Source organism: Pteropus vampyrus, unplaced genomic scaffold (genome assembly GCF_000151845.1).
Source record: "Pteropus vampyrus isolate Shadow unplaced genomic scaffold, Pvam_2.0 Scaffold154, whole genome shotgun sequence".
NCBI lineage: Eukaryota > Metazoa > Chordata > Mammalia > Chiroptera > Pteropodidae > Pteropus > Pteropus vampyrus.
The window spans coordinates 2,152,199-2,166,381 of record NW_011888935.1 but is presented as its reverse complement, the minus strand read 5'-3'; the positions used below and the strand labels follow the sequence as shown (position 1 = coordinate 2,166,381).

Below are 14,183 nucleotides of genomic sequence, written 5' to 3'. Positions count from 1 at the left end.
GGCTGCTGTAACAAAAACGCCCAGAACTGGGTGGCTTATAAACAACCGAAATGTATTTCTCACCATTCTGGAGGCCGGGGAGTTCAAGATCAAGGTGCCATCAGATTCTGTGTCTCGTGAAGGCTCATTTCCTGGTGTCTTTTCAACATAACCTCACAGGACAGAAGGCATAATTAGATCTGTCTCAGGCCGCCTTCGTAAGGGCACTAATCCCATTTTTAAGGGCTTTACCACGTGACCTAATCACCTCCTAACACCGTAACTTTGGGCGTTAGGGTTCAACATATGAATTTGGAGGGACTCAACTTTCAAACCAGAACAGTGACGCTAGACATTTTCTAAAAATTTAAATAAAATATAGTTGGGAAATACTAAAACAGAAAAACCTTGCCTTTTACTTTAGGGAACTTATTAGTGAGATATTTAGAACATCAAGATTCCTCGTGTGAGTCTAGGATGAGTATTGTATTTAAGGGACTCTAAGGAACAACCAGGGACAACGGTGGTGAAATGTGTTCCGGCAAAGGCCGAGGAGGGGTCTCCGGGACCTGCTCCTGACCTCCTGTAGGAGAGTTGGTAAAAATCGGTATTACCCAGTGTCATCGCGATGAAACCCAATCCCCGAGCCAGCTGGAGCGGTCGTTAAGTAGGCACTGTCACAGTTCTAAACTAGAGTTCGCTTATTTACTCAATTATTAGATGAACATTTACTGTCAGCTAAGTGCTCTGCTGGTTTCTGGGAACGCTGAGTGAAAGGGGCATTGACTCATTCAGGAGACTGGTAGCCCAGAGGGGAGGCAGACACGTTAGCCGACGCTTCCGCTGTCGTGTAAGCACTCGGGGACGGGGCATTCCACGGGACACCGGGGGTCTAGATGGGACATACACCCGCTGGAAGTCCGAAAGCATTTCTCTAGTCTGAGGGCGAGGTACCCCATCCTTTAGAGTATCAGTCTGGTTCTGCCAAGAGGTGGCTTATGGCAGAAGCCAGAGAAGATCACGGGAGTGAAGAGATCCCAGTGCTTTCTGGGTCTGATTCTGCCTCCGCTCGCTGGCTGTCTGCTGTCCCCAAGGCCTGCTCCTGGGGTCCGCTCTGCGGCCAGGGGGCTCCCGGTCTTCACTCTCTCAGGCCCCATTTGGCTTTCTGTCAGGTGCTGTGGGCAGCCTGAGGTGACCTCGCCACTGCCTTGGAGCTGGTCAGAGTGTGTGGAAAGCATTTCACGCACTGGTGACAGCTTGAGCTGAAGCGCAGAGACAGGAAATGGGAAGAAACAACCAAAGTGGTGGCCAGTCAGGCTGTAGAGGCCGGTGGAGGCTTCGTTTTTAGGCCAGAGAATCTGTTCCTTATTAGCAGACAGATAAGTTTGTTTGTTTGTTTTTTAACCGGCATGTGATTACTGCAGTGCTGTAGGCTGGTGAGTCAGAGGTGGTGCGTGGGGTGGATGAGATGGAGAGAAACACACACATGTTCAATAATGTTTTGAATTGAACTGAACTGAACTGAACTGAATTGAATTGAATTGAATTGAATCTGTTGCATTTGTCTGGGTCTGAATTAATACGCATCTCGGTTGCCCTGACAACGCCCCTCCCCCCCACTTTTGCGTGAAGATTCCTAACTTAAAGGAACCACAGGATTATTTACACACTTGGAGCCAGCTCCTAGGCTTTCCGTGTTCTCTTTAGGCTCGGGTCTTTCATGCACCGTGAAAGGAAAGGAGATTTGGTGAAGGCTCTTGACCAAGGCTGGGCTGGGCAGAGTCCGGTCACATACTGCCTGGGACCACTAACTTCCATCTTAAGTTTAATGAAAGAATGTTAAAAGGAGCGAAGCGTCCATGCGGTTATGTTTTCCATGATTTACTTTTAAATTCTTCCATGTGGACACTGTGGGAGTGTGTATTGTATGTGACTAAATCTACATTTCAAAAATGGAGACTACCCAGCTCAGGGTGGTTAGCTGGTATTGGAAAGTCTCCTGAGACGGTGACCATAGATGCTTGGGTGACCTTCGACCTTCGTATCTAATCGCGGGGAGGATGTAGAAGCCCCGCCCCCAGGGGCGAAATGAATGAGTTTGGAGGTTCGTGGACGCCCCCCTCCCCCGGCCAGTGCATCGCCTGGGCGCGGTGGAAGAGTCCGGGGAGCGGACCAGGGAAGCCGGTCCCTCGTGAGCGCGCCTGCCGCTCACAGCTGTCCACCGTCTCGGAGGCCGGACCGTCCCGAGCCGCGGGAAGAGGCAGCTCAGCGCTGCGCCAGGATGTCGCATGTGCCCGCGCCGAGCTTCTGATCCAGAACCCCACCAGGCTTCCTTTGATAAACGACGGGTGTCACAGAACCGCGGGGCGTCACGCGAAACTTGTCGCGCGACCTGAAGACTAGAGGGCATTTTTCCTCAAATCACTAGGCCAAAACCTTCATAAACATATTTTCCATCATCAAATATCACCGTGAGGTACAGCATAGCCGCTTTTATCTGAAACGCATTGTTTATTTTTGTGCTAACCTGAGCTCCCCATCACCGAATTAGCGTCACGCCTTCAGCCCGTTTTCGTCTTAGGGTACTGTGTAGAAGGAAAAATTAATTGGGTCTTTTTATGCTATAGTTGCAAATTCCGGTTTGTGTTTCTTTGACAGACTTTCTTCGAGGTGAGGGAAAAGACTACATCTCTTTAAAAGGAAAAACAAAACGCCAGTGTGTCTGCTTGGCGTGCGCACCAGCTCAAGCAGTTAGTGAGCTGCACGGGCTGGGGAAGCTGATATTCTGCGTTTGGGCTGCTTCGCTTGTTTAAACGGTTTTAAGTACAACTCGGGTGGCTTTCCAGGCATGTGAGAAATTCTTACCCTAAGCCTGCAGAACATTTCGCAACTATCCACTTTGATTTACTCAGCTCCTGAAAGACAAGTTAGGTTAAAAAACCAACGAGGCCTTTCTCTAAGCAGGAGCCAAAGAAACAAAGCACTACAGCTTGCCCCTGGTTCTTCTGCGAAAGAATTTCATTTTCTCCGAATGGCTTCAGTGGTCACCACAGAGCGAGGGAACTCGATCCTTCAGTAGCCAGGCGAGCGAGCTCTCAACATTTCTTGCTTCTGCCAGCTGGAGGAGAAAGGCCTGGATCCCCAAGCCAAGCTTCGCGGCTCCCAGCGGCTCACATGTTTATACCCTGCTCTAGAGTTAACACCTCCCTCTGTGCTGCAGGAGAGTCCTAGAAACCTGGGTCTAATTCACATTTTCAGAGATCAATAGAGGACTTCCCACTGGCTTAAATGATCATTTCAGAGGTATTTTCTCTGAAATTTGGATTGCTCTCCGATTGACAGTAGCTTTACATTTCTGCCCTCCAGGCTTCCTGTCCAGAAATTAATGGTATATAAATGAACGCACAGTCGTGGGAGAAGGTGGTGAATTCTATTATAAAGCGCACAGCCAGCCAGTCCTTGCTTTGTATACAACCTTGCATTTCTGCCTCAAGCATCTGTGACACTCCTGTTCACCTCTGGAGCAGAAAACAAATAAGGCTTGATGTCTGTCCTTAGGGCGTTTTTGGTCCCCAGTGGAGGCTGGAGGCTGAGGGCAGATCTGACTGTGCATCTCGGTGTAATTAGTGCCAGGAGACCCGTGAGCAGTGGGCCCCCGAACAGCAGCAGAAGAGAATCTCGCTCATCCCGGACATCCAGCGACAGTGTCCAGGTTTTGTCAGACGGGGAGGAATTAGCCATGTGAAGGGGACGGGGCCACACAGGGCGTATTAGCAAAGAGGACAGAGCCGGGAAGGCACAGCGGTGTGGAGTAGGAGGACATCCTGGAGAAACTCGAAGCTCCACCTCGAAGCCTGAATCAGAGGTGCCTGGGGGCGGTGCTGTCCCCGTGCTTGTCGTGGTAATTGCCGACCTTCTTCTGGAGCTGCAGGTCCCGCGTAGTATGGGGGTTGACATGGGAACAGACGGCCTGGGGTCACATCTGTGTGTGTGATGTGAAGCAAGGCCCTCTGGGTTCTCTGTGCTTATGTTCCCCATCAAGAACGTGGGCATTATAATATTATCTACCGCAGAAGGTCGCGGTGAGAATCTAATCAAGTAACAGGGCCTCACATGCAGAAAATACTATGTATTTGTTAAATAAAAATGTGAGAGACCAGGAGGGTCGGGACAGTGGCTGTTCATTCAAGACACTCAAATGAAGAAGAAGAACATAAAAACTCCCAGAGATGTTCCTCGTGAAAAGCTGGCTAACCCTCCAGCGTTTAGGCAGTGACTAGGACTTGCCTAGGGAGCCTGTCGAAATGCAGATTCTTGGCCCTGCCCTCTGCTAATCTATTCTTAGCTCTTGGCTGGGCTCCAGGATTATGCACTATAAAGATCACACCATAGTGACTTTTAAGCAGATGGCCTCGGAATCTTTTTGAGCCTGTTCCTCAGTGTTTGCCCTTTGGGAGTCAGTGACTCACAGGGACTCACAGGCCGGCCTTCTGGCCCCAGCTCTGCCACTTCCTGGTCGGCTAACGCTGTGAACATCCGTTGATCTGAGGATAATGTCATTGCACTCACTGTGTGAGGGGATGATGTGAGATGTGTATCTGAAAGGCACCGGTGAACCGGCCATGTTTAAATGGCTCGTTATTAGAAACGAGGCACCTCAGCCCACACCTTGGGCAGACAGGAAGCCTCAGTCCTGATGACAAGGTTGTTTTAGGCTTGCGGGGGGAGAGAGGGATCAAAGCCAGACTTCTGGCCACTTTTCTGCATAGAATCCACCTGTCCCTTCTATGGCATCTTGATTGATTATCCAGCTAATAAGTCAAGTGCTCAGCTGACACAGGTCAAGAGAGTTTCTACTTTATAAGGCAAATCCATTATTTAGAGAGCTCTAATTGAAAGAAAGTTGTGCAGAGTAAGCCAAAATGGGCCTACCGTTCAATTTCTACACATCGTTTCAGACAACTGAGTTTGGAAGCGTTCCTTAGAACGGGCAGTTTGGATGGAGTGGGGCCAGAACCCAGAATTGGGGTGGTGTGAGCACAGAGGAGGGTCGGCTGGCTAAGCATCGTGCGCCGTGTCCGCCCTGCTATTTAAGTTAACAGTCCCTCTCGAACGATGTGCTTGGCTACGGCTGCTCATTCACGTGCCAGTGCGAAAAGGGAAGAGGATTTAGAAAAAAATAAAGGATCAGAGAGACATTTTATGATTTATTAAGATAAAAATATGTTCGGTGCTAGACAGAAACATTTTCCTGAGGTATAGTTGCTTCTGGTGTAGGAATTTAGCAGCTACCCATAGGGACTTACTGTGACGGAACAGAATATTTAAGATTAAAAAGAAAACATACTCTCGGCTGGGAATTTAGGGTATATAACAGTGGTTTGAAGTGCATTTTATTCTAATTTAAATAGAATCCAACAAAAAAAAGGGCTGAAATCCGAAAGTGCCTCTTTGTCTCTGGAGATAAATGTGAAGCAGATACCATTGTTCTGCGTAACCCATAAAGATAAAATCTAATTATTCCTGTCCTGCTCACCGCCTTCTGAGAGAAATAGACACACGTGCAAATGTGTGTATAAATGTTCCTGAATGTAAGCAAGCATTGCATTGATATGTGCATTTCATAGTTAAAGATTTTCATGTTTTCTATGAAAACATTTTATTGTTCATATAATAAGTTAATGAATAATTGTAGTGTTGAGATTTTTATTTTTATTTTTATTTTTGAAAACTATCATTTTTTTAAAATTGTGATCAACAGCTAACAGAGAACTTTTACTTGAAGGCAAAAGAGTACTTGTGATTTTTTTTTTTCTCTTTTTTTATTTATTGATTTTCAATGTATTCATTACTTTTGCGTTATTTTTCCTCACGTTAATAAATCTTGTAAGGAAATGTAAACCAGAGATGGAGATTTGGTCATCCTGTTTCATCTGTCATTTTAAAAGCTCTCCCAAATTTCCTGATGGGGTAAATGGGTAGTTGCTTGTGTTTAGTTATAGACAATCCATTGGGTTGCAAGGCGAGGTTTGTATTAAGAGTAATGAAATAATACTTATATTGTTTATTACTACTTCAGGGTGTATTTTTAGAGTTACCCTCTTCAGTATTTATTAAAACGATAAATGATTAGAGAAGAGGGCTCAGGGGCAAAAGATAAACCTCAGAGAAATAGGAACGCTCCCAGCTTGTGCCTATCTCTCTAGTCTTGTTTCTTGCTACTTCTCTCCTCATCTACACACCAGCCCTTCCTTCTCTGGGCTTTTAATGTCTCTCCCCCTCCCTTCCCCTGCTTATTTAATTGTGCCGCTCCCTCTTACCCCTAACTGCTTTCCTTTTCTTTTTCCTGACCCAGTGCTATTTATTTTTAAGGCCTCGGGATAAACGCCAGGTGTTTCAGGAATCCTTTGCGATCTCTCTACTCCCCACCTAACGTGCTGTTCTTTCTACCCTACCACTCAGCACAAATTATGATTATTATTCCTTCTACTGTGAGTCTTCCCAGCTATGCTGTAAACCCCAATGATGCCAGAAACTCTGTCTTATTCTGTCTCATTATGTCTCTGGCAATCAGCATAATGTGTGACAGATCTTAGGTACTTGAGTAATAATACTTGTTAGAAAAAAATGGATAAATAAATGGATGACTGGATGGACGGATGGATGGATAGCTGGATGGATGGATGGGTGGATGGGTGGATGGATGGGAGGATGGATGGAAGGGTGGTTGGATAGATGGATGGGTGGAAGGATGAATGGATAGACGGACGGATGGATGGATGGAAGGGTGGGTCGGTGGGTGGATGGATGGATGGATGGATGGAAGGATGAATGGATGGACGGACGGATGGATGGATGGAAGAGTGGGTCGGTGGGTGGATGGATGGGTGGAAGGATGAATGGATAGACGGACGGATGGATGGATGGAAGGGTGGGTCGGTGGGTGGATGGATGGATGGATGGATGGAAGGATGAATGGATGGACGGACGGATGGATGGATGGAAGAGTGGGTCGGTGGGTGGATGGATAGATGGATGGGTGGAAGGATGAATGGATGGACGGACGGATGGATGGATGGAAGGGTGGGTCGGTGGGTGGATGAATGGATGGGTGGAAGGATGGTTGGTGGCCCCGTGAGTCAGGATCTTACTAATAGCAATTTGAGCCAATAAATTTGTAGTTCTTTGGTTCTTATAATAAATACAGGTTGTTTGATTTATTTTACTGCTATGCAAAAAGGCACGTGCTAAGCAGCAAGTAAAATATAAACATCCAAATATGAAAGCTGATAACATCCCAGTTACTTGCTTGGCCAACATTGGGGAGAAAAAACTGCACTGGTTTTGGAAGCGCTCTAAAAATGCATTTCTAACGTTTAATTTTTTATCGTAAATGGTATTCTTTATTATGTAGTATGTTAGACATCTCTAGAATCGTGTTGGCAAGTCTTTCAGTCAATTAAATGCTCATTGGCAAAGTGTTTCAAAATATTTGGGTAAACTTTGGAGCTGTCTGCCATCCGGAAGCTCACATGACATTTCCATGTCAGTATGTTGCTTTTTTATTGCATTTTGTTCTCTCGTCACTTGAGTGCCTCTTGCCAGCTTTTGTTCTCAGGATGGAATAGGTTTGAATTTTTGGATGAAAATATGCAAAATGGTAGCCTCAAACAGAGTTGTGTAATTAGAAGTGTATGTAGTACAGTCGGAAGGAAAACAAGTTGGAATTAGCTTTCTGGGCTCTGTTACTCTGGGAGGATTTTTGTGCACTGTCGGTAACAGTTTCAATCTGAACAGCCGTTTTTAGACCTACCAGTAATAGAAAAAGTCAACTTGATCTTATAAAAGAATCAATCGATCATGCTTCTCTATGTATGTTGTATAATGTATGTAAATATAAACACACAGACGCACACTTCTCGGCTGTACCCTGGGGTATTGGCATGGCCACCTATGGAAAGGAGATTTCTGCTGATTTCTGCTTAGATCTTTTCGGATGAACCTGAAGGATTATTACAGCCTGAAGCAGCAGCAGCTGCTGGTGACAGTTTTTCCCCTACAAGGAGGTAAAATCCTGCAGACCAGTGGCCTAACATTTCCCAAAGCACTAAAACAGAGCAAATAAGAATCAGTGAAATGGCATATTGCCTGATGCTTTATTTGGGGAAATTTAGAATTTCTTTGGCAAACTCCTTTTTCCCCCCCAAGAGAACCCCTTGACCTACTTTAGTAAATTCCAATGGAAAGATCTTACAACTCGGAATGTGCTTCAGAAGTGGTGTGTCGCTTTGTTTTGAGTTTTTCCTTTTGAAGCCTCCGGAAAAATTCACTTCAATCTGACATGTTTACATTGAAGTAAACTGACGTCTGGATTTCAATACTGATGAAGCAAAGAGTCAATATAAACATCATTTCACAAAGCCTATCACGTGTCCAATAATCATAAACTAAGCTCTGAAGAATGAAATCGCTATCTGAAAATACGTTAGCTTACCAACTCTAAGAATGTTCCACAAGCAAATCTTCCTAACAATTAAAGCTGTTTTACTTTTCAAAGAAGCTTGTCATGTCCAGGTCACTTTAAACGGCCTTCAGGAGGGAAAAAAAAAAACCACATTTAGCAATATGCTTTGAAAAACATGCAAAGAGTGAGTAGACAGTCGGAAACTGCCTCTGTGATTTGAATGCCTCAGCTAACATCCATATTTTACCCAAAATATGTAACTCACGGAACCGTGGCTCCTCTGAAACTTCAGGAATTCGGGAGTATGAAATTTGTCCTTAAACTTGTCTGGCTTAAGTTAAAAAAAAAAAAAATCACGAACGGACATGATCTAATGTCTCTATTTTTTCTGCATCGCTGTGGTACGGGAGCTGCACATCAGCATGAGCAACGGTACTAACGCTTTCCACGTGCCAGGCCCGGTTTCCACTGAGTTATATGTAGTGACCCTTTTAAATCTCACGACAGCCCTGTAAGTTAGGCACTATTATCGCCCAACTTACCGATGAGCAAATGAAGCATGAGGTTAAATAACTCACTCAAGGTCATACAGCTGGTAGGTAAGTCAGTCTTAAACCGGGGCTGGGCCCACGCAGACTGGTTCCAGACATTATAAGCTGAATGACTGCACTGTTCTGCCCGCCACCTGTGGCTGTGTCCAGGGACACAGGCCAGCGTTAAGAGTTCACAGTGCAGGGAATGGCTTTGCAGGGGCCTTTGGAGCTGGCCCGGCGGGGGGTCGGATCGTGTGGGATAACGGTGGTAACTAATGTCTTAGGACGTTTTAGAGTTTGCAAAGCGCTTTCACCTGTACATGCTCCTTTGCTCTCTACAATGAAATTATAAATTTCCAGAATATTTATTATACATCGGACGCTCTCTAGAAGGTGGGATACAGCAGGAAATGAGACGACATCCTTGCTCTCATAGAGCTCATCTGCTTAAAAGGGTCGCATAGTCGTTGTGGTGTCAGTAACGAGCATGGCTGTGTGTGAAAGCCTCAGAACCTGCAGTGCAGGCAGGCAAGGCAGTGAACTACTGTCCTCTCCTGATTCTGAAAGACTTGTGAAAATTTACCTGGAAGGGTCTGGGAGGGTCCTTAAGCTCTGACTTCATTCACAGCAAGGCGACCCTGTAGCACTGATAGATTATTTACCCTTTTTGGTTGTTATTCTAGTGCCAGAACATTTTGGTGGCTCTTTCTAGTTCTCTCTGTCACGTAGGACTACACAGTCATGAGAACGTGTGTCTGGAAACTTTGCAGCAGCTAGAAAATTCTCATTCAGGAAGTGGAGGGAGCCTGGTTTTTTTCTTTTTTTTTTCCTTACGAAAAGCAAGCCAGCGTTCGTTTTTAAACCTCCTACAAGATGGGAAATATTTAAAGTCTGCTGTTGAATTTCACATGTCGGCCTATATCAAATGACATTAGAAAAACTCTTCATTTGAAATGTTTAAACACAGAGCAAAGGATATTTGAAGATGAATGAGAATACCATACACAATCTCTACAGTCTTTCTTATTTTGACATTTGTCTCTTTTTTAAGGTTTCTTACTTCATTTTTACTTTTTCCAAATCTATATCACAGAGTCGTCATTATATCCAGAAAATTCAACTTCATGCCATACCAGGGACATCCCAAATTTCAAGTGACATAAATTCTGTGCTGTCCTGGCATACCTAATGTCACTTGGGCTGTATCGTGTTCGATGGTGGAAGTATTGTGTCCCAGAACTGAACGTTGGGGAGGTGGCTCGCGGACCCCTATTCCGGTGGGCAGTTTGTCCTATCGCTTGCTGGAAATTACAGAGGACATAAACGACAGACCCAGAATACCTGGGGATGATCGGTGAGCAGAGGAGACAGATCCGCCCCTTTCTCTGATATGTGCTAGAGCTCTTGTGGAAAGTCACGAAGGACAAAGTCACATTCACCTCACATGTCTCACAAGGGTTTAACCACAAATTTTTTTTATTATTTCTTTAACACCCAATATCCCTGAAGGAGGCTATGTCACATATTCTAAAATGTTTCTGTGATAATGTCTGCCACAGAATGGGATTTATAGCCGGCGTTTCTATTTGAGACTTTAAAATGTTGTATTTGAATTTCTGAAACACCAAGACCTTCTTACTGAAATGTGGACGGCTGTACTACGAAGCACATAGACTAGTTGGATGATTTCCAAATAGATGGTTTTTAAACGTTAATAAATATCTCACATTTTTTTAATCCAAAAAATACATCCGTATGCTTTTAAAAATTGAGAAATACGACTGACTTATAACAAAAAGCTATAGTCTTGGATCTCGCTCTCGGATTTATTGCACAGAGAAACGCTTATAATTCTTTTGATGTTTCTGTGTTTATATTTTTGTTAGTGCTTTTATAGCTCTAAGAATATTTGTAATATTGGCTGAATCAAGTATGTGTGTATAATTACCATTCTTCGATTTGTCAAGTTTAGATGTTACCTATTGACTCATTATGGTAGATAAGGAAGTAGCTTATTTATATTGCTGCCTCCACACTCTCAATATATGCAACATTTTTAGTTCTTCTCTTGTTCCCTATGTACCTTTATTTTTATTTTATTTTTTTTAGACGAGGCAACCCTTGGTTGACCTCACAGATGGCCAGGATCTTGTGAATTTACAGTCCTTTATTTATTTATTTTATTTTTTTACACCTACATCACCTGGTCTTCCTAGGTGGTCTCCCACCCAAGTACTAACCAGGCTCGACCCTGCTTGGTCTCCGAGATCAGACGGGATCGGGCTTGTTCAGGGGAGCATGACCATAGACACCTATGTACCTTTAAATAATACACTCATTCCCATTATCTGTCTTATTAACTGTAGATAGTATCTAATGATTTCTTACTTTGTAAGACGAGAATAATGCCCTTTCCTAACTACTTCTCCCATTAATACCTCCCAGAGCTCTCATCCGTGCTTTTATTTTTATGTTATTAAAGTTGATATCATTTGTATGTGACTTTTAACTATATTAAGACTTTAGTGTTTTGTCCTAGGTAATTCTAAAGCTTAAAAATCAATACAAAAAGTATTATGAATACGTAATTAGCTCTCACTGCTGATCAAAGCGCTATACTATAATTACGTTGACTTACTTCGTATAGCTTTTGTTATGTCCTAGAGTTTCTACTTGCTTTTATTTTTCTTTGCCTCATCTGTCTTTATGGCATCGTAACGTACCTTCCGTTTCTCAGGAGGTAGAATTAAATCTTCGGAATGCCCTCTGTTCCCGGACATCTCCCGCTGTCCCCGACTACAGCATCCGTTGTCTGGGCATCTTGTCTTAGGTCCATCTTCCCTGGACCCATGTCTTCCTCTTCCTCACTTCGATTCCATGTGCTACTGGAGCATGTCCTCAAGCATCTTCAAAGAAAGGGAATGTAGGAAGTAAATATTCTGAATTTCTCCATATCTGAAAATGACTTGATTGATATTTTGGCTAGATCAAGAGCGATAGGTTAAAAATAATTTTCCCTGGGAATTCGTGAGACATTGTCCTATGTTTAGCATCCAGTGTTGCTGATAAAAAAAATCAGATTCCTGACCCCTTTTCCTCCCCTCAGTTTTTAGAAACTTATTTTTAGGATGTCTTAATAAAACATCTGGTTATGGTTCTTTTCTTCATGGGCCCTTTCGATGGGCTTTTTAACGGGCGCTTTCATTCTGAAAACTTTTGACCTTTAGTTATGGGAATTTCTTTTAAATTATTTCTTCGATTATTTCTTCTCCGTTTTTCTTTGGAATTCTCTTTAGAAATCTTAGTACTTGAGCCTCTGGTTGGATTCTGTACATATTTCCTCTTGTGTTTTCCATTTTTCTTTTAGCGTTTCGTTTAACTTTTTGAGAGATTTATTTAAAACTATTTTCTTACCATATATGGATTTTTATTATTGACTATTATACTTTTAATCTTCCAGTACTTTATCTTATTCTCGGATTGTTCCTCTTTTTTTTATAGAACCCTCTTCCTGTTTTTTAGAGTTTTTAAAGTTCTCGTCTATTCTCCAAATTATTCAGGTTTCTTCCAGGGTCCTTTTTGTTTGTTTGTTTGCTTATTAGAGATATTTTCCTTTATCTTTCCAACTTACTTCAAAGTCCGTCAAAAGTCATTATCCAAATATATCTAAGAATGCAAATTTGACTAGGAACTCCATATCATCAGTGATTCTAGCCCAGAGTCTCGCTTTTGACAGAGCTGTTTTGGAAATCTGGTTGTTTTCCAGGAGGCTTCTTCGAGTGTCTGCATTCTTTTGATCATCCTTCCTTCCTACATGTATCCACGTTATAGCTTTATCAGTCTTCAGCACATTTCTGTCATCTGGGATTTTGCTAGAATGTTTCATTCATTCCCATTCGCTTTGGTTTTGTAGAGTTAAGACCATTTGTACTCTTGACTTTAGTATTAAAGGGAACCTGAGAAGGCATGGGATAAGCCAATGTGACCAGTTTGCCATCTTGAAATATCCTGGAAACATCTAGAACCAGGATAAATCTCACGTCTTCTTACAGCTGTTTGAGAAGTGAAGAAGTGAAATAATTTGGTCTTAACTTACTAAAGGACAGCTGTGTTTCTTTTACTTACTCATTTTCTAAGAGTCAGTTTTACCTTCATTATTTTTGAAGTACGAGTGGTTATGTACGCTAACTTTGATTATTTTCTTCCCTTGTGGTGCCCTGTGTCTTCTTGGAAATAGTTGTTATGGCTATTTCTAACAGCCATAATATCACTAACAAACTATAACGTTACTAATAAATTGTTCTCCTTTAGGTCATTTCATAAAATTCAGTTATGTTTAATTATAAATCCAAACTACTCTAGACTGTATCTCACAAAAGGGAGCGTAAGTTCAATGATTAATACAGACACAAGGAGGACAGATTTCTATCCAAATATGAATGTGTGGAATGATACAATAGATTGTTTTTAATTAAAAAAAAAACAAAAACAAAAAACATCACTTAGAAATAATTTAAGATTTAACAAATAATTTGAGATTTACAAGGACAATACACAGAGGTCCAGTCTACCCTTCCCCCAGCTTATCTTAATACCTGTGGTACCACAGTTACCTAACCACGGTACATTCATCAAAACTAAGAAATTAACGTCGGTATAGTACAATTAGCTAGACTCCGCACTTTACTCAGACTTCACCAGTTTTTCAATTCTGCTTTTTCTTCTGTTCTTGGATCCAGACTAGGGTACCACTAGGGTCACGTCCCCTTAGCTTCCTCCAGTCTGTGGCATTGTCACAGGTTTTCCTTGTTCTTCGTGATCTTGACAGTTTTGAAGAGTACTCGTCAGATATTTTGCAGAATAGCCCTCAGTTTTCTTTCTGATGTTTTGTTAACGTTGGAAGAGGTTTTTGGATTCTAGAGAAGAATACCACAGAGATGAAGTGCCCTTTTCATCATATAAAAGGTATATGATATCAACATGACTTTAATGGATGCTATGAACCTTGATCACTTGATTAAGGTATATCTGCCAAGTTTCTTCACAGTTACTATTTTCTTTTTCTATATTACGTTCATTTCAAGCAAGTCACTAAGTCTAACACACGGTTAAGGGAAGAAAAATTAAGTTATATCTCCTGCGTAGAAGAGTATCAAAGAATATTGGATATATGTTAAAACGACCAGAGTAATTAATAAATATTTGGT

At 42.7% G+C, this 14,183-nt stretch overlaps 1 protein-coding gene and 1 pseudogene across 4 annotated transcripts in view; one reads left to right on the top strand and one right to left on the bottom strand.

The window, feature by feature from the left end:
* ENOX1 (ecto-NOX disulfide-thiol exchanger 1) overlaps positions 1-14,183 on the top strand; it is a 402,429-nt gene that overhangs the window by 133,894 nt on the left and 254,352 nt on the right. The window lies entirely within an intron of this gene.
* Positions 11,168-11,286, bottom strand: LOC111745419 (annotated as a pseudogene).